The sequence below is a fragment of the Acinonyx jubatus genome, chromosome A3 (genome assembly GCF_027475565.1).
Source record: "Acinonyx jubatus isolate Ajub_Pintada_27869175 chromosome A3, VMU_Ajub_asm_v1.0, whole genome shotgun sequence".
In the NCBI taxonomy this organism is placed as follows: Eukaryota; Metazoa; Chordata; class Mammalia; order Carnivora; family Felidae; genus Acinonyx; species Acinonyx jubatus.
Window position 1 is genome coordinate 133,956,879 of NC_069388.1, and position 24,400 is coordinate 133,981,278.

Below are 24,400 nucleotides of genomic sequence, written 5' to 3' on the forward strand. Positions count from 1 at the left end.
CGAACCCCGGGACCACGCAACCCAGGTGACCATGCACCCAGACTGTGTTCCCCTTCCTTCCTGCACCCCAAACCCTCTCAACACGGGTGTATCCTCGTTCTGAGACCATGCCATGAAATTTCACAGCCCCCCACCCCTCCGAGTTTGACCTGATTTGGCTGCCTGGGGCGATAATTTGTCATTTAACTGCGTGGCAAAGCCCCACTCAACTTTTCAAGCGACAGTGCAAATGTCACTTCCTCTGCGAAGTCATCCCTACCTCCACAAGAGAGAATCAATTTTCCTCATCTGTGATCCCAGAACAATTTATTCGTAATTGTGGACTTGTGTGGCACATAGCCCACTAACAGCTAGGTGCCTTCAGAGCTCCTGAAAGCCAAGGCTGTGTGATATCGCCAACCCCAGGCAAAACATAGGAGATGGTCATTTTTTTCTTTCTTTTTTTTTTTTTTTTTTGTTTTTGTTGTTGTTTTCGAATGACAGCTTCCACCCAGAAAATCATCACGAAGCCCATCCAGGTTTTGTATGTTGTCACGGCAGCCACACCCATTACCTGCTTTCCTCATTTGATAGAACAAAAGGCCCACCATCCCCCCGCCTTGCTCTGCGCTCCCAATAACGGCTCTACTGTTTGGGCACAAAACAGGAAATTCTGAATTTCTCACTCTGAGGCTTCAAATTCCAAAAATGGCCCCTAAGCAACACTCACGTTTGAGTGTTATTTATTTTGAGCTAATGCACTAATGGGTTCAATAGCATATTTATTTGGCTTTTGGCAGGGGACTGACTGCCTTGACCTCAAAGCGGAAGCACCAGGGGACATTCTGGAGGAAAGATGAGCTGTCTTAAAAATAATAAAGATGGAGAAACCTCAAGGAACACCATGGATTCAGCCTCTGGATAGACTCAGGAATATACCTATGCTCACGGTAGGTCACCCCATGTCTTCCAAAGATCAAAGCCCAATGAGAAGAAATCAGAGAGGATACAGAGGAGGTTACAAATGAGAGTAAGTATTTATTGAGCACTTTTGTTCCTCTGTGAGTTGGCCTGAGATCCTCTCTGTCGATAGTGGAGAGGTAGTTCTAGGGTAAGCTCCGTGCACGCTGGCGGCTTGGGTGGCCTTTCCTGAATGCTGGTCTACAGACACTGCCACACGAGCCATGGCAAGGGTCATAGGCATGACCGAGAACAGGGTGTGCTTGTTGAATGACTCCATATAGAGATAAGATATAATTGACTCCAGTATGTGCAGAAAACCCCCAGATGTGCTCTTAACTTAAAGCAACCAGACTCTCCAAGGACACATGTTTGTTCTGTGGGCCCTTTTCATAACATGGTTTTTATGTAGGAGCCCCTCCCATGTAGACATGCATTTGAAACATATTTCCTTCTCATGCCTTATCATCGGGGTCTAATTTTACTAGTCCCCTTTCCCTACAAAATGGGTGAGGGAATTAAGAGGTCACAGACTTCTACCAAGAAAATAGGGAAGACATGGGATGTGAGGTACAACGGAGGAAATATGGTCACTCATATAGTAATCATTTGGTACGATGACAGGTGGTAACTAGACTTATCACTGGGATCATCTCATGATGTATGGAAATATCAAATCTCTATGACGTACACCTGGAAGGAATAGGATATTGTATGTCAATTACACGTCAATCAAGACCACCAAACAAATACAGACACTATTCATTTGAATCAAAAAAAACCCTCACCTACTACATGGCTGCCCGCACACCATTCTGGATCTGCCCCCCTCTCCTTCTGCGGAACTCTTTTCTAGAAGAGCCCACCTTCTGAATTGAAACCCACTGCATACATCCACCACCCTGTCTGATAAGCCACCACCTGGAGTCAATTGCTGGCTTTGAAACAGAAATGCAAAGTATAAAACAATGAATTTAAAACTGGCTCGTGGAAGAATGGTTGCCCATGGAAAAGTACCGGGTGCCATTTTTAATTGCGTAGAAAATTGTGTGAGCTGACAAATGCACACAGGGAGGGAAAGGTAACATCAGGTGGCAGCTCCAGAAAGGTTAGTTTGGGAGCTAAGCAGAGGTGGTAGTCGTGTATGCGTACACATCAAGCTTCAAAATATCAAGAAACACAGAATGTTCCTACCGAGTCACTGGGAAACATGGCAGAGATTGATGCCAGGAATTTTATATCCATCTGTGATGGCCCTTCCATTGAACATATTCCTGTAGAATTAGGAAGAGGCTAGAAACTAAGTTAGGACCGTGTGCATGGCTATATGGGACTAGCGTGCGCCCTCAGAGCTCAGACGTCACATCAACACAATGCGTGCACAAAAGCTGTCACCTGCCGGACCCCAAGACTTGACCTTTACAGCTCACCTGCTTGTAGCCACCGGCCTTTGTCCCACATTTTTCCCTCAGCTCTTCTTTCCAGCTCGTCTCCTTACTCAGGCGAGGACCCTAACATCCCATGACGGAGATGGAAACTATCCCTCAAGCAATAACAGCTCAAGGTTCCCACAGGGACAGACCGGCCAGACCAGTTTGGGCATCCCGCCCACCCCCCCCCCCCCCACACACACTCACGCCTGCGCAGATGGACCACGGAGAGACGGGCCGGTCCCTTTACCTCACTGTGATTCTAAGTCTCCACCCTGGGAACAGGAGCCTCGTGTACATAACATACAGCGTATGCACAGGCGGGTCTCCTTAAGGCGCCTGCGTGACCTCAAGCCGCCACCACCTGCGGTGGTGAGGCCTCCCTACCTAGGTGTTCCTCCTGACCCCGAATAAAAGGAGCCCAGCCCCCCTTGCCCGGGGAGTCAGCGCTTTGGAAGTCATTCCCCCTGATCTCATTTGCTGCCCATACTTTCCTTTGTGCGACAACTCACCTGGTGTGTTTTTGCCACTCACCTCGGAGGGAACTCACGTTGGCTCGGTTACACAGCCGGAACCTCACGGAGAAGGGTGATCATCCCCTCCTCTGGGAGAGGGGGGCACAAGAGGGGCACAGGCATCTCGGACCCCAAAGAGGTCCACGACCAGAACTGCAAGACAATATTCGCAATGGCAACACGATCCCCCTTATGGAGAACATTCATGATAATAAGATAATACAAAAACTTCATTCTTTAAATTAAAAATTCCCTTGTTTCTCCATGCATGATTTATTTCTCTGCATCCTGAGCTGATTATTTATTCCGCTTATAATTTCCACGCTGTCTCTGTCGCTCACTGTCTTCCTATCTCCTTCCGCCTGTCTGGGGTGGAGAAGGGTCTACACTAGTAAAAGCCCATGTGTAAGAATCTTTCAGAAATATGCTGATTTCTCCAGGTCTCATGTCAGGAGTGGCACTTCTCATTTTGTGTAAGATCAAGATTTTTTTAACAAAACATTTGTTTTACACTGGCATTGTTGGTATTTGCTTGAGGTCGTATGTGAAAATAAGGGCCCCGTTTCTCTTTAGAGAAGTCAGGATTTCTCTTCTGCATAATGGAACTCCTCAGAACCAGCACCCTGACCCATCTGGAGGTGTCTCCTTTCCCCCAAGTGTTTTATATTCAAAACAACTGAAGATTGAAAATGTCCTGCAGTATGGCACTGTGAACTTTCCAGACCTTTCTTGGTGAGATGATTACAAACCTCCCGTGGACACCTAAATGTAATGTGAGGTTTGGAATTGATCCAGACCTGGGAAAACATAGCAATGAAGGACATTTCTGAGACAACAGATAACTTTGATCATGGATTTTGGATTAGCTGGTGGTTTTGCATTGTTGTTAAATATCCTGATTTGGATAATTATACAGGGATTATGTCGGAGAATATTCTTGTTCTTAGGATAAACAGAATGAAATACGTAGAGGTAACGAGACATGTCATGTTCAGCTTCTTACCAAATGTGTCTGGAAGGATAAAAGATAATGAAAAATAAGAAGAAAAATAAAACTCAGTACATACACACACACACACACACATAGAAAGAAGGTACGAACAGTGTGCAAAAGGTGAATAATTGTTGGGTCTGTAAAGGTTGTGCAATGTTTGCAGTGCTCTTACAGCCCTTCTGGAAATTGAACTGATATTTAAGTAAAATCTGCAATTTACAAAAAAAAAAATCATTCGAGAAGAAAGTCCTCACTTACTGACTGTGTTGATCATTAACATTTTTCCTTGTTTTCCTAGATACGCGCTTTAAAAAAAACTGTATTTATAAATTAAATAAAATGTTACTAAAACTCCAGGGAGTTGTGGCTCTCGTAGTTTTTTGTTTTCCTCCCTCAAAGGTTGCATTGGAAAATAATACCCCCCCTTCAGAAACAGCCCTGCTTTGCAGGAATCTCAATAAAAATATGTAGACAATAGAGGGAAAATAGCACAATATTTTGCCGAAGGATATTCTTCGGGTTTGGTCTTTGGCCTTCGCCCCTCTCTCCCTCTGTTGGCTTGAAAACTCATGCCTTTTGGTGTCCGGGTGATGCGGAATCGCAGAGGACAAAAGCAGGGTCTCTGAGCCTCTCGGGTCTGGACTCTGGAGGCCTTTCTCCGTTTGAAATATTCCAGAGACCCGCTCAGCATCAGCGAAAACCACGCCGGTGCTGGCGGGAAACGTGGCACTCGAGGTGTGCTATCTGTGAAATGGCAACCTTGGGGTTCAGAAATGCAGAACCGGCCTGAGTGTTTCCACTGGCTGCGGGTGTGCAGAGGAGGGGTGAGGCCCTGTGGGAGGAACAGCGAGCGACTGGACTGCAATTGTGTCTCCTGGAATCAGAGGGCCTCTTCTTGCTGACCTGCCAGCCGGCTCCCTGGAATCCTCCCCCCCCCCCCCACTGTGTCGCTGAATAGATGGCAGGGGACCCCTCAGCCCGCGGGCCGGCTTAGCTTCAGGCTGGACATGAATTGATTGCACGGATGTACCCTGTTTGCTTCCGCAAAATAAGTCAGCAGCCTTGCGGGATGGGCCGCATGGTAACACCCCCTTTTGCGGGCCTGCCCGTCTCTTCCTGTCTGTTGCTGCTGGCTTTGCCGCTCCCCCCCCCCCCCCCCCAGTCCTAAATAAGTTCTTACAAGCAGCAGAGACTGCAGGGAGAGCCATTCACGACCCCGGGGAGGGGGAGGGGAGGAGCGAGCGCTTGAACACGGGGATCTAGTGTTTTCTTCCCTTTTCTTTCCCTCCTCTCCTCCCCCCTCCCCGCCCTTTTAAAGAAACCCACCTTCCCTGCTCAAATTCCAAATCGTTTCAAAGTGCAGCAAAGGCTTCTCCTCCCTGCGTGCCCTTCTCCTTTCAAAGGGAGACCATCTGAACAGAACGCGCAAGTTTATTCAGGTGGCATGAATCAAACAAGCCCCCAAGTGACACAAAGCCGGGCTGCAGACAGCAGCCCCTGTGTGTCTCTCATTGCCTCCGTCCTAAGAAGCATAACAAAACCCCAGAAAAACAGGCAGCCAGTAATCTCCTCGCCTTCGCCCGAAGCAGGGTGATGGCAAAGCTGCCCTCTCATTATCGTCTCGGTCTCAAGGTTAGAATTAGACCCTTAGGGTAAGGAGCTGTCAATTAGAGATAACTCCGGCCAATGCCGGCTGAAAGCTGGAGTTATCTCCTAGCAACCTGAGCATTCAGGGTGCTGTCCGTCCTAAGCGCTGCCGGCTGCTCAAGAGTCATCTCGAAGCCAGTGAAATAACCTTTGCAGTCAGAGCAGACGCGTGGACAATTCTCCTCCCTCCGTCCTCCGTGGAGTCCGGGTGACATTTGGCTGGAAGTGGGTTTGAGTCTGGAAAGAGGGAAGGTTTCCTTGTGGTCCAGCGGCAGATGTTGCAAAGGGAGGATTTAAGAGGGCGAGCTGGCCCGACCGTCAGGAAATCTGAATGCAATCTGGAGGCTAGATACCCTCGGCTTCCAGATAGGAGTCTGTCATGTTTATGTATAAGCGGACGGATTCTTCCCTCGCGTTGCCTGTTTTGTGCTTAGGAGGAATTTGCCAGCACTGCAGTGGCTATGGTTACTGCGGGGACTCAGCCTTCCCGTTATCTAGCATGGCAGGGCATATAGAAAGCCGACAAGCACAAATCCTATTAAGAAAAGCACATGGTTATGCACCATTGATGTAGGGAACATCACAGAATTGACTGCTAGAATATCTGCTCGGTGCAAAAAAAAAAAAAAAAGAATCACATACATGCCTCAGCGTTGTCTCTTCATTAGATTTGGGGATCGTGTTGTTGATTTTTCTAATCTCAAGCAGAGTGAGGATGACAGAATGCTGGGTGATGACCAGGGGGTGGGGAAAAGCCAGCCTTTGATTCTCCATTGGTATCTACGATAACAAAGGGATACCCCAGAAATGTTGTAAAAATAGCAGAGGCAGGATACCCAGCCTGCTGCGGGGTATAAATTAGGCATTGCTCTTGGAATTAAAGATTTGGCTTCACAAAGCTCTTTTGTAGGATAACAGCCTCCTGGGTTCCTGGAGCGGACCCCAAGCACTGGCCTTTTGGGTGGAAAGCTCCTCAGGGCCCACCCCTCGGTCACTTCTGGGGGTCAGAACTGCTGTTGTGAAATAGGTCTCACTCCTGGTGCCATCTTCGCCGAGGCCCAGGGCCACGCCCACATGCGTCCTGCAATTTATCATCCAAATCATTGTCTTATTTTGTTTTTAATTTTTTTGGGGGGGGGACTTCAGTCATTCTCCGGTATTTGGGGGACAATGATCAGATAGCCGAGGAACAAACAAAACCCACGCCAAGGAGGCTGACCGATGGGTGTCGGGTGGGAGAACAAAACGCATTCTGGAGAAAGTCAATCTTAGAGCACAAGGGTGCAAATCGTTGTCATGTTGGCGGCTGTGGGTTTATGCAAGGAGAGATCGGGTCTTTATTAGGCAGCACGATAAATAAAAATGTTCCTTATATTCCTTCTCCAACCTGAACTGTTTTGCCGTGGATTTATCTTGACCCTCGCTGCCTGCAGATGAATCACTCATTAAGCTCAAATGCATGTGTCGTTGTGTTACCTCTGGTTGACACCACGGTACCCGGGAAAGATTTGGACGGGGGGAGACGCTTGGGGAACTTTGAACAAATCTTTTGTGTGTGTGTATCTGTGAATGGGACTTACATACATGTCTGCTTTGGCCGACTCTAAAAATCAAGACGATGGCTTAAAAAAAAGACCTAGCCAATATATCAAACACAGCATGGAATACCCAAGGCCTTAAAATCAAGTTATGTGTGATTTGCAGAAATGGACCCTTCCTCACGAGTGGGGAACGTGGATGCAGATTTAGAAATCGCTTCACGAGGCGGATGGACGCACCTTGGCTATTTTTCCCCGTGGTGATTCTACATCACAAATATTCAAATCTAAGCTGTTGTAAGTAAACACAGGCTTGGAGCATTTTTACAAATACTGCCGTTGTTGATGTTTTTAAATCTCGAGTTCTCTCTAGCATGGAGAATATCCCTGCATTTGTAACATGCTTCTTGGCACTGGCTTGAATACAGTGAAAGAAAAAAAAAAAATTGACTCAAAAAAAAAATCAACAGCAATCAAAATTTACTTTGTTAAACAGCAGACCAGTAATCTCCCAGGACTGTGTGTCGGGCTGTCACTGCTGGTTCCCTAGGAGATGGTTGAAGTTAACCTCTTCACTGCTGTATGAATTGCATAAATTCTCCGAGCATCATCACCAGGCCCTCAGGCCCGCCTACGGCTCATTAATCTGTGGCCAAGAGCCTCAATTTCAAAGGGTTTTCGGTGTGTAAAGAGGGTCAAAGATCAGGCTATATCTAGATGCAAATTTGATTCCTTCCGGGCTTTTGGGGTACCTCGCCTTACTAAGTTTCTATTATTTGATGTTGCAGATACAAGAACGCATCATTAATTAATGCTGGTCAGGATTTGATAGCTCTTTAGTACACAGACTTCTCGAAGAAACTGATGTCTCCTGACTTCCACGACATATAAGACCAGACTGTATTTCCAGAACGAGGTTTAAGGGCTACCATATTTCATTTATGTGCATATGTGTATTTAAAAAACAAAATGCCGCTTTGAAAACAATGTGAATTGCTTTCTGATTCTTTACACATGCACTATTTGATAGACATCTGATATAGATGCCATATGTGTATATATAATGATTTTAAAACAGTGTTTCTTAATGTGCTCAGCCATAATTTTCGATAGATGTCCATCCAGGGTTAGCTGTTGGGGAAACGTAATGGCACGGCAGAGACCGAATCCTTCCTTGGCTCTGTGTTTGCAAAAGGACCCTGAATAAGTCATCCCCTCGAGAGCCCCAGTTTCTGCCTCTGAAGAAAGGGAGGTTCAAATGAAGTGAAATATTTGCAAGGGAACGATGGCGTTTAAACTCTTAAGCAGATACGAGGCATCTCTATAATTTCTATTTCTATTTCTGTTTCTATACTTTCATGTCAGTTTTGCAAGACATTAAAAAAATATACCTCAGTATCATTCAGAATCGTTAATCTTCAAAAGCATGAAAAGCAGCATTTACAGGCATATTTTTTATTACCCCTACATTGCCCACCCGCAACCGGAAAAACATCCCTTACTGACCATGCTTAACTGAAATAAATTTTCTAAGTGTACAAATGTTCGTGTCTCGTACGTAGTTTGATTTTCCTTGTCCAGGGAAGGTACCTAAGGTCATTCGTGAGGTGACACCTTTGGCAGGTGGTACGTCTCTTGCCAATTCGTGAGCACCAGCCTTTCTCCCTCTTACCGTCGTCCTTGCCTCGTTATAGCTATTCACGGCTATGTTGACCGATTTTCCTTACCACGATAGGATGTCCCTAATCTGAAAAGCTACTGCCGTGGCTAGAATCAGCCGTCGGAAACTGAAAGGCTCTGATGAATCCGGGAAATATAACAAAAGAAGATGTTTATCCCAAGAAAGCATCTACGACTAGACTCACACCTCTAACCTAGGGGCTTCATCCTAAATGCGTTTGGACTAAATTTTGGTCTCACTTTCGGATTCCTAATTTTCAAAAGAGCATGCTGCTCTGGAAATTTCTCTACTTGTCAAAGCCCATGCAGCCATGGAAAAATACAGTTGGAAGAATCAGGCCAGGTAAAAGAGAGTGTTCTGTATTGAGAAGCGCACAAAGACTCAATTATCAAGGCCTTCGCTGATTTTTATTCACCGTTTTATTCTTTTGCGGGTGTCTATTGGAAAAAGCCGCAGCTTGAAATATGCGTGTGTGTGTGTGTGTGTGTGTGTGCATGAATATGCACACGCGCATGTGTACGTGCACACGCACATAGCAAGAGCCAACAGATTAACAGCAAACTAAGAGTAACAAAGCTTTCTTAAAAGTTGCACTCAGTTATCCAAATCCGATTTTGCCATATTTTCATAGTCCACAGAGCACCATGTTTTAATTTATCTTTTCACCATGGCATCACACAATAAGCTCTACCTGGGCAGGCGGAAAGTGGGTACCATATTTATGCACTAAGGCGTCGCCCCATCGTGTGATAGTGAGAAGGACACAGAAAGGCAACTGGACGACCCTTTCGCTCCTACAATACCTAATCTGATGAACTAAAGTCATTAGAGAAAAGCCTCGCTGGTCATATATCACCCACGCTTTGAACTTAGCCATGCATTAGCTATTTCCGAGATTTATTCATGAAAACAATCCTGGATCTGAATTTAGAATGGGTGAGGGGCTGCCGAGTGACCCCAGGAGCCTGCGGGACCCTGTGGCCCACTGCTAGGCAACAGCCCATCCCCAGCGCCTGCAACAGACAGACCACAAAAGGAATGACCTCATCTACAAATCAGCTATTTGATATGCAGATCGGACCGCGGGCCTCTTCAGTAACACAGCACTTCGCAGGCAGGCAGCAGGTGCAGGGAAGAAGTGAGTGCCTTGTCATCATTTCAAAAGCTGGGCTGCCTTCCTCTCTCCCTCTGGCCCTAAACAATTTCTGAAGCTCGATTATCTTCATTTTTTATTTAGACGGTCCATTTACACAATCAGGGTTCCTCCTCAGCTCTCGGTTCAGAGGCCGAACCTTAAGCCCAGACACGAGGCCGGATTTAGAAGCCACACGAGCTATTGAGGGAGGATAACATCATCCCACCTCTTCTGAATACGTAGTAGAACGACACAAAAATACCGGCGAGTCTGGCCACAGAGCCGTTCTGTCCGCCGTCCAGTACCTTGCGTTGCCGATGACATACATCTCGAAAATAATGATGGCTGCCTACGGCAGAAATGGAGGTGGCTTCTCCATGTGTGCTGGAAGCAACAACGTAAGTTAAGAGTGAAATGAAAATATTCACCTCGATCCTTTATCAACAGCTTTCTTTTGTGGTCGCAATGGCATTCAGCACAGCGGCTGTGGAGGCCTCCGGTCAGAATGACGGCTTGCTGGGTCATAGGATGAAGGTGTTTCTTAGCCAAGAAGGAAAACAAACAAACAAACAAACAAACAATTCATCACACCCCACCCCCACTCCCCAGCCTTCACACCAGCGGTGAGGTCTTGTGTGTGCTTCATACGGCTATAAAGTGCAATGTAATATAATTTATATTGTCTGTGGTTGCAGGTTATATCCTGAAAGTCATAAACTATTACGGTTTTATGGCTCTGCTGCAGCTATTAACTAAATGAAAGAGTTATTCATTTGAAATCTGGAATCTGTACAATGCCCGGGCTTAAGTTCATCAAGATCCACGGGTGTAAAATATATAAAAATATGAGAGAGAAAGGATTACACACAGTGGGGGTGGGGGAAGGGGGGGGTATCATCTTGTTGAATTTCTGCTCTGCATTTATGTTCACATGTCTGGAGGGTCTCATGTTCTAGTCTTGGACTTGAATCCCAACAGCTGCTTTGGATTGGGTTGTGTCTATGTTTTATGTGTATCAAATACGAAGATTGTGTGCATATTCCCACACACACAGGACACGTGTGTGTGTGTGTGTGTGTGCACGTGCACGTGCGTGTGTGTGTGTTTAGGTACAGATACAGAGGAACACGGGGGTGCTGAGTAAAATGAACATTTGGCTTTGGCGTAAAAATGTGCCCTGTTTTGCCACAAATCAACTCTTTTCTTTTCAATTGCTTATATACGTATCTCTTTTCAGGGCCTGTGAGTTCACTTTTTAACATTAGCTCTGAAGAAGTCACCAACACGTGCTGCTCCTGCTGACTGGGGGTTGGGACACACAGGCAGCCCCTGCCAGGCACACTGCTGGTCCGAGATATTTTAATCTCCTCCTTAGCATTGGAGGGATCCCTGCATATGAAGAATCATAGATCGCTGCCACTGAAAAGCACAGTGTGGGGTCTTACCTTAGCAAACACGCAAACAAAAAGGTGGAGGCTTGGAAGGAGTGGTGAATGAAGATTAAAATCCTGGGGATACGCCTTTTGTCCATCAACCCAAGAAATAGAGAAAGGATTGCTGAGGCCCCCACTCAAATTGAGGGCATGTGAGAGTCTGTTTTCAGAGGCTGATTATCACCCTTTGTCACCAGCTGAAGCCTCCTGCCCACGCCTCCACCTGGAAGCCCCAGTGTGGCTAGATTTGGAGGCCTCTAAGAAAGGAATTAAGGTTTAATAGTCATAGTACTGTCATAGTAGACAGTATTTCAAATGCCACAAAGCCACTTAAAAACAATACTAATAATAAATATCTGTGGCTAAGTACTATGTTTACATTGCCTTCGGAGGCATGTTTTTGGGGTCCCGGTAGTATGAAAGGAGGGTAGGGTCTTGGATCTCAAAGAGGTGCCCTATGGCATGAATTAAAGAAAAATAACTAAGCATAGCTGGGGAAGAAAAGAGCCGAGTAACACTGAGCGGACAACAGGCACTCTGCTGGCGTCTTATTTAACCTCCCTCACGGTAACTCTCAGAAAGAAGCACGCATCCCCCCGCTACCCAGGTGAAGAAAGTTGAGGGTCAACTTATCCGAAGTCATTGAAGAGATTGGCAGATTCACACCCACGATGCCCTGTTCCAGGGCTCCCCTAATTGTCTGTTCCAGCTCCAGGTGTGCAGGTGAGAAATGAGGTCTCCTGACTTGACTCTTCAGCCCCCCTTGGCCCCACGTAGATGACGAGGAGGCAGCAGAACATTCTGCGTGAGAAGAAAATGAGCGAACGTAGATTGAGGTCGGAAAAAACACTGACCATGTGGAGGGTATCGGCCAAATTAATTTGGAATCCTATAAGTTTGAACCATGAAAAAGAACGCAGAGAGCAGTTAGCCACAGATTGCGAAGGACCCAACTGAGGACAGAGTTTATTCTTCCGATGCTGGTGAGTCATTAAGATCTCTGCAAAATACAGCTACTTGGAAGGAGCACATTTAGAACTCGCACTAGTGGGCAGGCCCCTGGGTGGCTCAGTCGGTTAAGCGTCCGACTTCGGCTCAGGTCAGGATCTCGTGGTCTGTGAGATCAAGCCCTGCATCGGGCTCTGTGCTGATGGCTCGGAGCCTGGAGCCTGCCTGGGATTCTGTGTCTCCCTCTCTCTCCCTGCCCCTCCCCCATTCATGCTCTGTCTCTCTCAAAAATAAATATATTTTTTAAAATAAATAAATAAAAAAAGAACTTGCACTATGGGGGCACTTGGGTGGCTCAGTAGGTTAAGCGCCCGACTTTGGTTCTGGTCATGATCTCACGGTTCGTGAGTTCAGGCCCTGCATGGGCTCACAGCTATCAGCACAGAGCCCACTTTGGATCCTCTGTCCCCCTCTCTTTTTGCCTCTCCCCTGCTTGTCCTCTCTCTCTCTCTCTCTCTCTCTCTCTCTCTCTCTCATACTTTCTCAAAATAAATAAATAAAAACTTAAAAAAAAAAGAACTTACACTATTAACAAAACTTTGCCTTTCTCCAGGAGATAGGCCCCAAGCAGAGATGGGAGAGTATGTCAAATATTGTCTCACTTGTCTTTACTTTTGGTGTGTTTCTGGTTTGATTCGATCCCGAGTGAGGTACCACCTCGCACCCCATGTGTCTCTCTCCTCCGTAGCGTTGGGCTTCTCTGAAAGCCCCATGAAAATGTAAGGTGGCCATTCGTTCAGGGGCGATCGTAGCTCCTCAAGGCAGAGGCCATGACTCTTCTCTGTAAACTGCAGACCTATCATGGTACGCACCCTGTCACACAGTAGGTGCTCGGTAGGGACCTGTTTATCAGGGATTTTTAAGGGAACCGGAGCAGGACCAGGGACAAATGTCCTCCGGTGCCAGAAGGGTGTGTTCAAATGGGAAATCTCAGGTCGGTGCCCTGGGGAAAAAGAGTGGCGGTGCGGAAATGAAGGACCAGTGCTCCCCGCAGAGTGAGATTCGTGTTAACCGGGCACAACAGACGGCCAAAGAGTGGCTGAAAGTCAGTTCTGATCCGGATGCCCGTGCCCGTTTCACACAAAAAGATATATACATACTTCACCTGAAGCAGGTCCTTGAGCCCAGGACCAAAGCGTTTGGGAGGATTATATTTATTCGAACGGTATCATTGTTCTGGTTAAAACAAGTAAAAGGAGGGTCACCTGGGTGGCTCAGTCGTTTGACTTCGGCTCAGGTCATGATCTCGCAGTTTGTGGGTTCGAGCCCCGCGTCGGGCTCTGTGCTGACAGCTCAGAGCCTGGAGCCTGCTTCAGATTCTGTGTCCGCCCCCCACCCCCGCCTCTCCCCTGCTTATGCTCTGTCTCTCTCTGTCTCAGAAATAAATAAAAACATTAATTTTTTTTTAATTTAAAAAAATTAAAAATTAAAAATTAAAAATTAAAAAAAACAAGTGAAAGGAATGTAAGTTCCCGTGTGCAGGCACAACAGAGGAGGTGAAAAGAAAACCGGACACCGTGGACTGCACAAGAAGGTGTGGCCGCGATTCCTCATCCCAGAGCGTCTCCACCGCCTTCTTGCAGAACGGGACAAGGCAGGCTGTTTGCACACACGTACGCTATGTTCCATGTTCCGTGTTCATTCATCCCTGCTGGACTACTGGTGACATTCAGGCCAAAACTAACGCAGGGGTGCCTCCCGGGTGCCAACAGGCAGTAAGTGTGTGGATTGGCCAACCAGGGCGCAGCGACGGGTCTCAACTTCAAAGTTAAGCCAGCCCGCCGCACAGGGAAGTGTCTTATCCCTGGGTCTTGCCAAAATATCTACATGTTCACCGCAAGCATTACTGATCCACATGCTACATTTCTCTTCTCTCGTGTATCCAGGACAACGAGAGAAATCTTTCTATACTTTTGCGAAGCTGAAATTATTTATTCAAATGTTTTCAAAGTTGGCACCATTGCAAAGCACATTTTTTTTTTTTTTTGCCAGCCATTTTCTCTCATTTTTTTTCCTAAGCCCATGTGTATTTTAAGCAAAATCTCATCCATATGGTCCTCATTTCTGGTCTCGTAATGCATCTATATGTTGTCCTGTTTGTTATTCGAGATCTTTTTCTTTAGGTTTCTCTTAAGGTTTGTATGCTTATTTTTTTGTTTGTTTGTTTCTTTCCTTCAGAAAAAAGGCTTCCTTAGGCATTATAGAAAATAGTTATATATTAGCGGTTCTGAACATCTCTTTTTCCGCACCTTAAGTAGGGACAGCGTTCATGGTGGCTTCATGATGCTAAGCCAGGAACTGGCTGCTTGATGTTCTGTATCTCATTCCCTCTTCCCACGGACCCTGTAAAGAAGTTACCGCCCCCATTTTGCAAGTGGACCCACAGAAAAGAGAGCATCCTGAGGGGTAAGATACTTCACGTAAAGTCTCACGATTTATAGCACAGTGCCTTGCAAAGCCCACACTCGTCTCCATTATACTCCACTGCCTGGTACCATATCTAATTTGGGTATAAGGCAAGCATTATATGAATGTATGTTTATTCATGGTGCAAATAAAATGTGCCACATTCTCCCTTTGGCTTTGGGAGGATTCCATGGAAGATCTTTGCTCCTCTCTGGAGAGTTCTATATTTTGATACCCTTGTTGGAAAGTCAGCTCCAATATGTCTGTTCTTTTCTCACCCATCATTTGATACCTGGATCAACGGATCGCTGGAGTCCTGGAGACCCTACGGAACTGTAGGAAGCTGGACATACAAATTAGATCCTTCTCTTTGTTGTAATTTTTGCTATGTATTAAAAAAACACTAAATTAAGAGCGTGGGTGCTCTTAAAGAGATGCCAACGTAAGTGGTCACTACAGCAATTGCAATAATGCGAGGGCGACTTTATCCCATGCCCAGGACACAGCAGGCTCTGTGTCTTCACGTATCACTGTCCTTACCTGCTGCACTGGCCTAATGATAGGTGTTAGTGGTTCTGGTCGCCAACTCCAACGCGCGTGTGTGGGAAGGGTATCCTTACCACCAATCAATTCTTGGACATGAGCTGGACACCAGGTGTCCTGTAATTCCACCCAATTCTGACACTGTGCACCTAGAGACAGCCTGAAATCCTGCAAGTTGGGTCTCAGTCCTATGACACAGCACCCCCCCCAGCCGCCCCCACCCCGACCTCCCTAGATGCTGGCTGCCGGTCCAGGTTGGCACCTGTGTTTGTGACCTGCCAGCTACAGATGGAACGTTCCAACAACCCCCAGCTTGGGTTTGATTCATTTGCTACAGGAGCTTACAGAATTCAGAGAAACACTTGACTTACTAGATCAACTAGTGCATGATACAAGGATAGTACTGAGGAACAATCAGATTGAAGAGATGCTTGGGGACAGAGGAAGGGGAAAGGGCAAGGAGATCACACGTCCTGTCCAGGTGCACTGCTGTCTCAAACCCCCACGTGTTGCCCAACGCAAGAGTTCTTTGAACCCCACCCTTTTGGGTCCCTCTACGGAGGCCTCATTACATAGACACGATTGATTAAACCTTTGAGCGATGACCGTGGATATTCATTCTCCCCCACGTAAGTCTGCCCAAAAGCGAGGGCTGGCGTGGGGAGGAGTGGGACTGAAAGTCTCCACCTTCTACTCGCCAGGTTGGTTCTCCTGCCGCCAGGGCTCCAAAAGCCACCCCGAGAACAGAACAAAAGTCTTTATCACTCTCATCACTTAGAAAATTCCAAAGGTTTTAGGAGCTCTGTGGCAGAACAAGAGCAAATATATATTCTTATTGTGAATCACAATATCTCCGGTACCTTATTCTCCTTGCAAAGAGGTGTTACGAAATCAACACGGGTGACACAAACACCAAATGCTCTCAGTGGCTGACGGCACGATGCACGTGTGAATGGTGCGGTGGATGCCACCTCGGGGTTCCTACCAACCCCTGGGCTGGGGGTTCTATGAAGAAGCCTCCCTGGAAAATCATCCTAAAGTGTTTGCCTTTCTAAAGGCAGGAATAGACCAGAGAATGTGAAGCTTCAGCAGTGAAGAAAGCATTCATGCTCCTAGGCCAGTGAAGAGCTGAGTTCTGCCTCAAAACCAGGTCTATCTCGGTTCCAAATCCTAGCATGCGGCTGCCATTGTCGGCGGGAAAGTGGGCAACGCGTGAACTGCCTCTGTTGCTGCTTCTGCCGAGGCTTCCCGTGACATACTTGTTGTATTTCAAACATGAACATGACTTGTGTAGGTTGGTTTACATAGGAGTGACATTCAATAAAAGAAATACATTCCTTGATCTTTGATGTGCTTAACAAGCAGCTTTCAACTTTCAGTTTCATTAATTGCTCTGAAAACCTACAATTTAGGTAAAACTAATTACATTCGATTTTACCCATTTGGTGAGCTCTCTTTTAATATAGGTGGGATTGAAAACAATTACTCTCGTCTATACGTGTCATATATGATATGACAATAGGAAATACCAGGAGACATCTATCCACTCCTTCAAAATTAGATCTAACTTGATTTCTAATGAAGGGTTTGCTCTTGCAAGAAATTGCCTTGACAAGTCTTTTCTTCTAGGAATCAATTTTTTTTCTCTTGTTTCTCTTTAAAACCAATCCTTCTGATACCTTTTATAGCTTCTACAAGGAACGGCCAATGTTAATTATACCGTGGATGCATACTATGGAATTCACACTTTGGTCAGGACAGACATGGTAATTGTCACACCAAGAGGTGGATGGCAAGACTCTGCAGAGAAGTTCATGGGGGTAGAGAGTCTGGTTCAAAACAAGAAGCTGTTGTGAGCTCTTCCATCAGAACTGAGATTTTGAAGACACTAACACAGTTCTGAACACCCTAATTGCTATTGAAAGTGTGAGTCAGAACTCAGAAATTCAAGAGTGTTGGCCAAGACCTAAGATATAAAGAAGAAACCAGAAATCAAAATGGAGAAAAGGAGGAGATCAGCCACAAGGGGCCCCGTATGTTTTACACCCAAGGCTCACCGAGCAGGTCAGGCTTTGCTGGGCTAGCCAGATCAGAACGATTCTATCCACATGGCATCATACTCCCTAAAGGTCCATCACACGATAACACAATACCTGACATAAATGCAAGATGTCTCCCCGTGCCACGCCTATTTTGTAGGAAAACAAAATCGCGTTGATGGGGAACAAAAGGCTTAGATTTACAAATCATACTCAAAATATGGGAACCCAGCCTTACTCAAAGCCACTCTGCAGGACGTCTCAAGGAATATGACATATCCCATAAGGAAACGAACGGCCTTGACTGTCCTTATCCTCAACCTCATCACACCTTCCTTCCAGTTCTTTCTGCAGATGCGGCGTAGGATTTGGGCAAGTTGGTTTGCCTCTCCCAAATTCATTCCTTCCTTATTTAAATGGCGATAAACATCTTCTCTCATGCAAGGCGGTTAGAAAGTAGTTAACGATAATAAGGTTATCGTTATCGTGAAGGGCCTCGCAGACAGCAGATGCATACGCGTCGATGGATTCTTTTTCTCCCCCTTTCCCACTGTCCCCTTCTATTCCAGAAGGTAGCTTCGTCGGGCTGAGCCCCGGGTGTTGTATGTAAGCGATGAATCACGGAATCTACCCCCCCAAACCCAGAGCACACTGTATACACTGTCAGTTAGCTAACATGACAATAAATTATACTTAAAAAAAAAAAAAAAAGAATCCATGAGAAAATGGCAGAGAAGGGCATTCGTTATTCTGTGGTGTCTTCCTCCGCTTCCAGACAGAGACTTTTGTAACACAGCTCTCGTACTGCTCTCGGTGTCTGTTCCAAGAGGAGTGCCTCTGGCCCCTCCTAGCCCCTTCAGACTGCAGACCAATACATCCAAGTAGGCCAGCAACCGTCCAGTGTGCTTGCCTTCCACCTCCGAGCCCTGAGCAGAGATAGCAGCTAAATCACACTGCACATGTACTCAAGGTGACCGAATCCCATGGTTGCAGACAATAGGTTTTGTCTCAATTCGCTGATAGTGGTGCCTTCACTCCTTCCTCCCTTCCTTCCAATAACACGACAAGGCCCCGTGTGGCCTGGAATCTCTGCATCAGAGGCCAGTAGCAGCTGCCGCTGCAGATCAATGTGCCTGTGGGCTGCCCTGCGCCGGGAATGGGACCCGACGAGCAGAGAAAGCTTGTCACCTTTGATTACTCGCCTTCTCCCGGTGCTAAAGAAACAAGATGTGAAGAATGGCCTCTCAAGAACATTTGATCCAGCCTGCAAAATCCCTGCAACTTTAACCCTTCCCTGCTGGAGATCCATGTATGGTCCTCAGAGGCGTTTTCAATGGAATGTCATTTCCAATCAATGGCCTTCACGCAGACACGCCAACATGGCAGACTGCGCCGGGAAACCATCCCGTATTAAGAACGGACAGAGAACAGGCGGAACGTACTCTGCGTCATTTCCCTTCGGCGACATGTTGTGGTTAGGACGGCACTGGACTGAGCCACGGGCAATCTGGCTTCTAGTTTGTCTTCAGCGAGCCACGTGAGCCAGGCTGCCCCCATCCATCCAAGGAAGAAGCCAGAGAGGTTGGCATCTGAGGGCCCTTCCAGGCCTGAAATCCCCAACATCGTGTAGCAGCCAAGGTCCAGGGCTGGAGACGAGCAGGCATGGTTTACAGTCAGCTCCATGACTGACCTGCGAGTCAACAGACCTTTCTTTGAGTTTGTTAACAAACATGGGGATCATAGGCGTGCCTAATACGTAGAGTTATTTTGAGGGTTTTAATATGGTAAGTCAAAGTATTTAATTCAGTGGTTGTCCTATAGAAGGAACTTAATAAATTAAAAACCATATTCATGATTGCTTAGAGGATCTGTGTAACTGCTGATCACTGTTGATGAATCTACAAATCAGATGGCTTTAAAGTTGATTGTTCGGTAAAGACAATGAACTCGTCGGGAGAGATGTGAGGGTTTCCGTTTCTGCAAATGCCCCTGCATTACTCCGCCACAGAAGGTACCAGAAAAAAACAGACAAATGGACCAACAAAGAAGCACAGAGCACGTAGAACGTTGCTCCCTGAATGACATCCGAGGCCTGGCCGCTCAAGGGCCCGGCTGCCCTCCTGAGCGCGTGCTGGCTCCTCTGTGCCTTCTCATTGCTAGCGGCTCTGCTCACACTGTGTAAGCAACTCGTAGAAACCCCATTGACAGTCAACCTGCATAGAAAAGCCAAAGGAAAGAGTCAATGCAATTAACCCAGAGTGAAGTCCTGCTTCGAAAAAATTCTCCCACTCTATTCTTGGATTTATAGTACAAGGTTTTCACTGTAATGGCTCTTGTAAATTAATTGCAGACGCAATTGTGTACGGGCATCCTCAGAATAAGTGGCAAGTAGTTAATTGCACCCCGAATTAGCCAATTCTGCCCATAATTAACCATTTGAAGACAATTAATTGCATGCATAATATTTGCACCTGCAACTAATTGGAGGCCCTTATATTGTTCCTGGAAGAAAGAAGGAAAGAAAGAACAACACCAACAACAAAAGAGCCAGGGACTACTCTTTAAATGTCATCTTGCACAGTCCACGGTCCACGGAGCTGGGAGGAGAGTGGAGCTGAGGGGCGACTGGACCACGCTACAGCTGCCCCGGTGGCAAAGCGACCTTAAACCCTCGGGAGCAGCAAGGTCGGGGGGACATTATTTTTCGCTCGCACTCCCCTTATCACTACTGCCAACTGACTGTACTTAAACTTAATTTCTTCAGCTATCTAATCATAAAATTGGAGGCTATTTAACGTGTGGAAAAATTGAGACCAATTTACCTTTTGCAATAGCGCTGTCGTTTTAAAAGAAAGGCTAAGTTCTCTCATTTTTGCTATCGTTTTATCCACGGGCAGCTCACTGCTTGCCACGGTCAAGAGCAAACGCTCTCCCAGCCCTGTGGGCCATGAGAAGAATAATCACATATGTATCATCATTCAGAGGGGTTATGTTTGTCTGGATTAGCGCCCCCTGTCACGCTCAAAACAAAACATTGCTTATTAGTAATAATGACAGTGGTAGTAATACCAAAAACGACAATCTCTACAATCCCCCATAGTAAATTCTTTCCCCCAGTGCTGTCTGCAACCTCGCGTAAGTTGTCGGAGCAATTCAAAGAAGATATTTTATGTCCATTCTGTAGATGAGAAAATTGTGTAGAGAAACTGTCTACTTTAGCTAATGTTGCACAGGTAATAAGTCATTGGAAATATAATTTAAACTGGGGTAATCTAATCCATGTAAAGTGCTTGGTAGAGTCAATACTCCCTCGGTGAGTGATACAGTGAGTGCTCAGTTAAGATTAGCCAAAGCACTTATATCCCCATTAAATTCTAAGTTTATTCTCTTAAACGGCCACATTGAGGATGGCGTTGTAATACTTAGGGATAAATATTAAGCACTCATCGTATTCCAGTTACTAAGTGCTTCACGCGAACTAAATCAATTTGAATTCCACAAGAGCATGAGACAATATCATCATTATCCCCATTTCACAGATGATAAAACTGAGGTGGAGAAATGTTAACTAACTAGCTTACGAATGTAAAACCATCAAGGGGATGAGATGGAGGATTCCAACACTCGAATTCTGGCTCTAAAAGGTGTGTCCTTAACTGTCATCCTATATTACGTCTTTCAACCTGAACAGATGGGTTGGTCTGTAAAAAATGTGTCTGTGTGTACATAAACTTGGACGTGATGGCTCTGTTAAAAATCAATACGTAAAACAATAACAACAAAAAACCTGTCCTGGATGACGAATGCCTGCTTTCCAAATGAGAGCAGAACCACATCGTCTCTGCTCTGGGAAGAGGAGAGGAAAATCCTGTTTACTCCCCACATAAGAAACTGGAGCCCACTGGCTACAAGTTGGTTCTAGAAGAAGGAGCTCTGGCTGATGACTCAGAAAACGATTTGAAGAATCATCAAGAGAAGTGGCCAGGAAATGAAAGACAGAGCAGAGACAGAGCAAAGTGTGGACGCCAGCCCAAAGCACATGGCATGGTAAAAGAGGAGGGGCTTGTGCAGGTGATTCGCAGGAAATGAGACACCAACAGGGAGGGGTGAGGTCAACATACAGGATGCTGTGCCCAGCACAGGGGCTGCCGTTGGTGATCCAGGTTTGGCTCACCCATGTGGGCTCATCCTGGGCTGTCCTGACGGTCTCAGGAGGACCTGTGGCTCTTTAATGGGCAGAATGGCTTCCTGCAAGGGTCTCCTTCTTCGTGGAGGTGGAACCATGCTATACTACAAGCTGAAAGATACTAATGGTTGATATACCATTGTGTCAAAGAATTCAGGAGTGCCAGTTAGATACTTTGTGAGGAGTCAACAGAACAGGGTTCACACAAGAGGAGGAGAGGGAGTGGAGGCTCCCAGTGAGGTGAGCAATCACCACAGTTCAGCCTCAGAACTGACACCAAACTCCTGGCAGTTGGGAAAACAAATAAATACAAACATTTTGGTGGGGGGCTGGGTATGAGTTTTCTCATGTGACAATGATAAGCTGTAAAGGCATCAGGACCCTTTATGGGTTACCCCTGCCCCCCACCTGGCCCCAGAAATAAACCTACAACATGGCATGGTCAATTTTACTGGTAAACATCTTGAACACAGCAAAGCCAATGATAGACGAGTAGCTACTCAAGTAGCCTGGTCAGAGTGTGGCCACTGATCGAGTCGCCATCATATTGAGAGACTGGTCTCCCAATCGGGTGCAAACCCAAATAAATCTTCCTTCAGCTTGTGTTTTCCCAGCTTATACACAGCATGAAAGAAAGGGTGTTCTAACATGTCCCTGAATCATGGTGATCCATACATGAGCACAACCCCACCTTTCCTTCATTTGCTAGTGTAACTCCTGATGCAGACCCAGTGGTGGCAGCATGGTATATCTCCCTTCCTTCCTTCCTTCCTTCTTTCCTTCCTTCTTTCCTTCCTTCTTTCCTTCCTTCCTTCTTTCCTTCCTTCTTTCCTTCCTTCCTTCTTTCCTTCCTTCCTTCCTTCCTTCCTTCCTTCCTTCCTTCCTCCCTCCCTTCCTTCCATCTTCTTTCCTTTCTTCCTTCCTCCCTCCGTCCCTGCCTCCTTTCCTTCCTCCCTCCCCCACTCCCTTCTTCTTTCCTTCCTTCCTTCCTTCTTCCTTCCTTCCTTCCTTCCCCCCTCCCTTCCTTCCTCCTTCCGTTCCTTCCTTCCTTTCTCCCTCCCTCCCTTCCTTCCTCCCTTCCTTCCTTCCTTCCTTCCCTCCTCCTTCCCTCCATCCCTCCTCCCTCCCTCCCCCCTTTCTTCCTTCCCTCCTCCTTTCCTTCCTCCCTTCCTTCTTTCATTCATTCCCTCCTTCCTTCCTCCTTCCTTCCTTCCTTTCTTCCTTCCTTCCTTCCATCCTACCTTCCTTCCTTTCTTTAAGTTTATTTATTTATTTTGAGAGAGAGGGAGAGAGAGAGAGAGAGAGAGAGAGCATGCATGGGGGTGAGCCAGAGAGAGATGGAGAGAATCCTAAGCAGGCTCTGCATTGTCAGTGCAGAGCCTGGTGTGGGGCTCAAACTCATGAACTGTTAGAGCATGACCTGGGCTGAAATAAAAAATAAGACACTTAACCGACTGAGCCACCCTCGTGACTAAGGGACACCACTAGGCATCTCTAGTATGGGTTCTTTAAAATGCTGTTTTCTACTGGTAAAGTGATCCTGTCTTTTCTCCAATCCATATCTGTCATTTACTTAATTGTCAATACTAATTTGTTTTTTGGTCATGGATTAATGTGAAATGTATGAATCCACAGTCTACCTTTCTCTTTGCCATAGGACAGCATAGCTAGCATTATAGTAACTCTTGTGTATTACAGGTTATTCACCGTAACCGTTTGGAGGTAAACAAGAGTGGCCTTGACCTCCAGGATGCGAACCCTCTGCGTCCTGTAAGTTGGAATACCCAGGTCACCGTGGTGGGCAGCCATTCCTCCCACTTGCCCATTTTCTTTGTGCACAACACGCTAATGTTGCCTAGTGAAAACACTCCAGCACATACCGCAGACCCTCATTTGCTAGAAGAATCATTCATCCTGAATAATTTGTGGCCTCCCATTGTGGTATTCCAATCAGGAGGGCCACCCCATCAGGCCTAGGGAGTCGCCACAGTTAGCTAACATTTATGTATTACACACCTTTGGGGCTTAAAAAAATTTTTTTAACATTTATTTATTTTTGAGATACAGAAAGAGACAGAGCGTGAGCAGGAGACACAGAATCCGAAGCGCGCTCCAGGCTCTGAGCTTTCGGCCCAGAGCCCGATGCGGGGCTTGAACTCACGAACCGTATGATCATGACCGGAGCCAAAGTCAGACACCCAACTGATAGAGTCAGCCCCACATTTTGGGATTTTTAATAGACGTCCAAGGTGTCAAAGTTGTGGTAAGCCAACATCTTCATATTATTTAGGGTTTTTTTTAAGTTGATTTATCTTGAGAGAAAGAAAGAGAGAGAGAGAATTGAAAGTGAGCTCCGCACTGTCAGCAAGGAGCCCAATGAGAGCCGATCTCACCAACCATGAAATCATGACCTGAGCCAAAATCCAGAGTTGCACTCAACCAACTCAGCCACCCAGGTGCCCCTAGACTCCTATCATTATACACATTTGTTAATGCTTCCTTCCCACATTGGATTTTCAGTCCCTATTCTGTCCCGGGACAGAATGTCAGCGTGGAATTAATGTGAGCTGGGGGATTCATCATCGGCCACCGCGACATCTGTTATACTCTTACGCTTTTTCTCCTATAGCCCACAGAAACTTAAATTTAAAGCTTCCTTAACAAAACTGCCAAGCGCCGTGTCAAATGCATGCTCTATGAAGGGAGGTCAGTGTCTGCCAGCTTCCCTGTCCCCAGGTGGGTGCCCGCAGCAGTGAAGGCGTGGCTTCAGGGGAGGGCAGGGGCAGGCAAGACGGCTGGGCAGGGGGGAGGACCCAGGAGAGAGAGGAAAGGCGAAAATACCCCTGTCTGAGCTCAGATCAGCCTTCTAGCCCTTCTAAGATTCCTACTTCTCCCCCAGAGCCCCC

General features: G+C 46.5%; 1 long non-coding RNA gene across 1 annotated transcript in view; it reads right to left on the reverse strand.

Annotated features, from left to right (window-relative positions):
• Positions 1–787: 787 nt before the first annotated feature.
• The window catches only part of LOC113604911 (uncharacterized), a 106,361-nt gene continuing 82,748 nt past the window's right edge, over positions 788–24,400 (reverse strand). Inside the window, exons 2-5 of the long non-coding RNA XR_003426934.2 lie at positions 17,547–19,521; positions 10,308–12,113; positions 2,882–3,037; positions 788–1,632 (exon numbers count right to left, since the gene is read on the reverse strand). This is a non-coding gene — a long non-coding RNA (uncharacterized LOC113604911). The remainder of the gene's footprint in view (positions 1,633–2,881; positions 3,038–10,307; positions 12,114–17,546; positions 19,522–24,400) is intronic.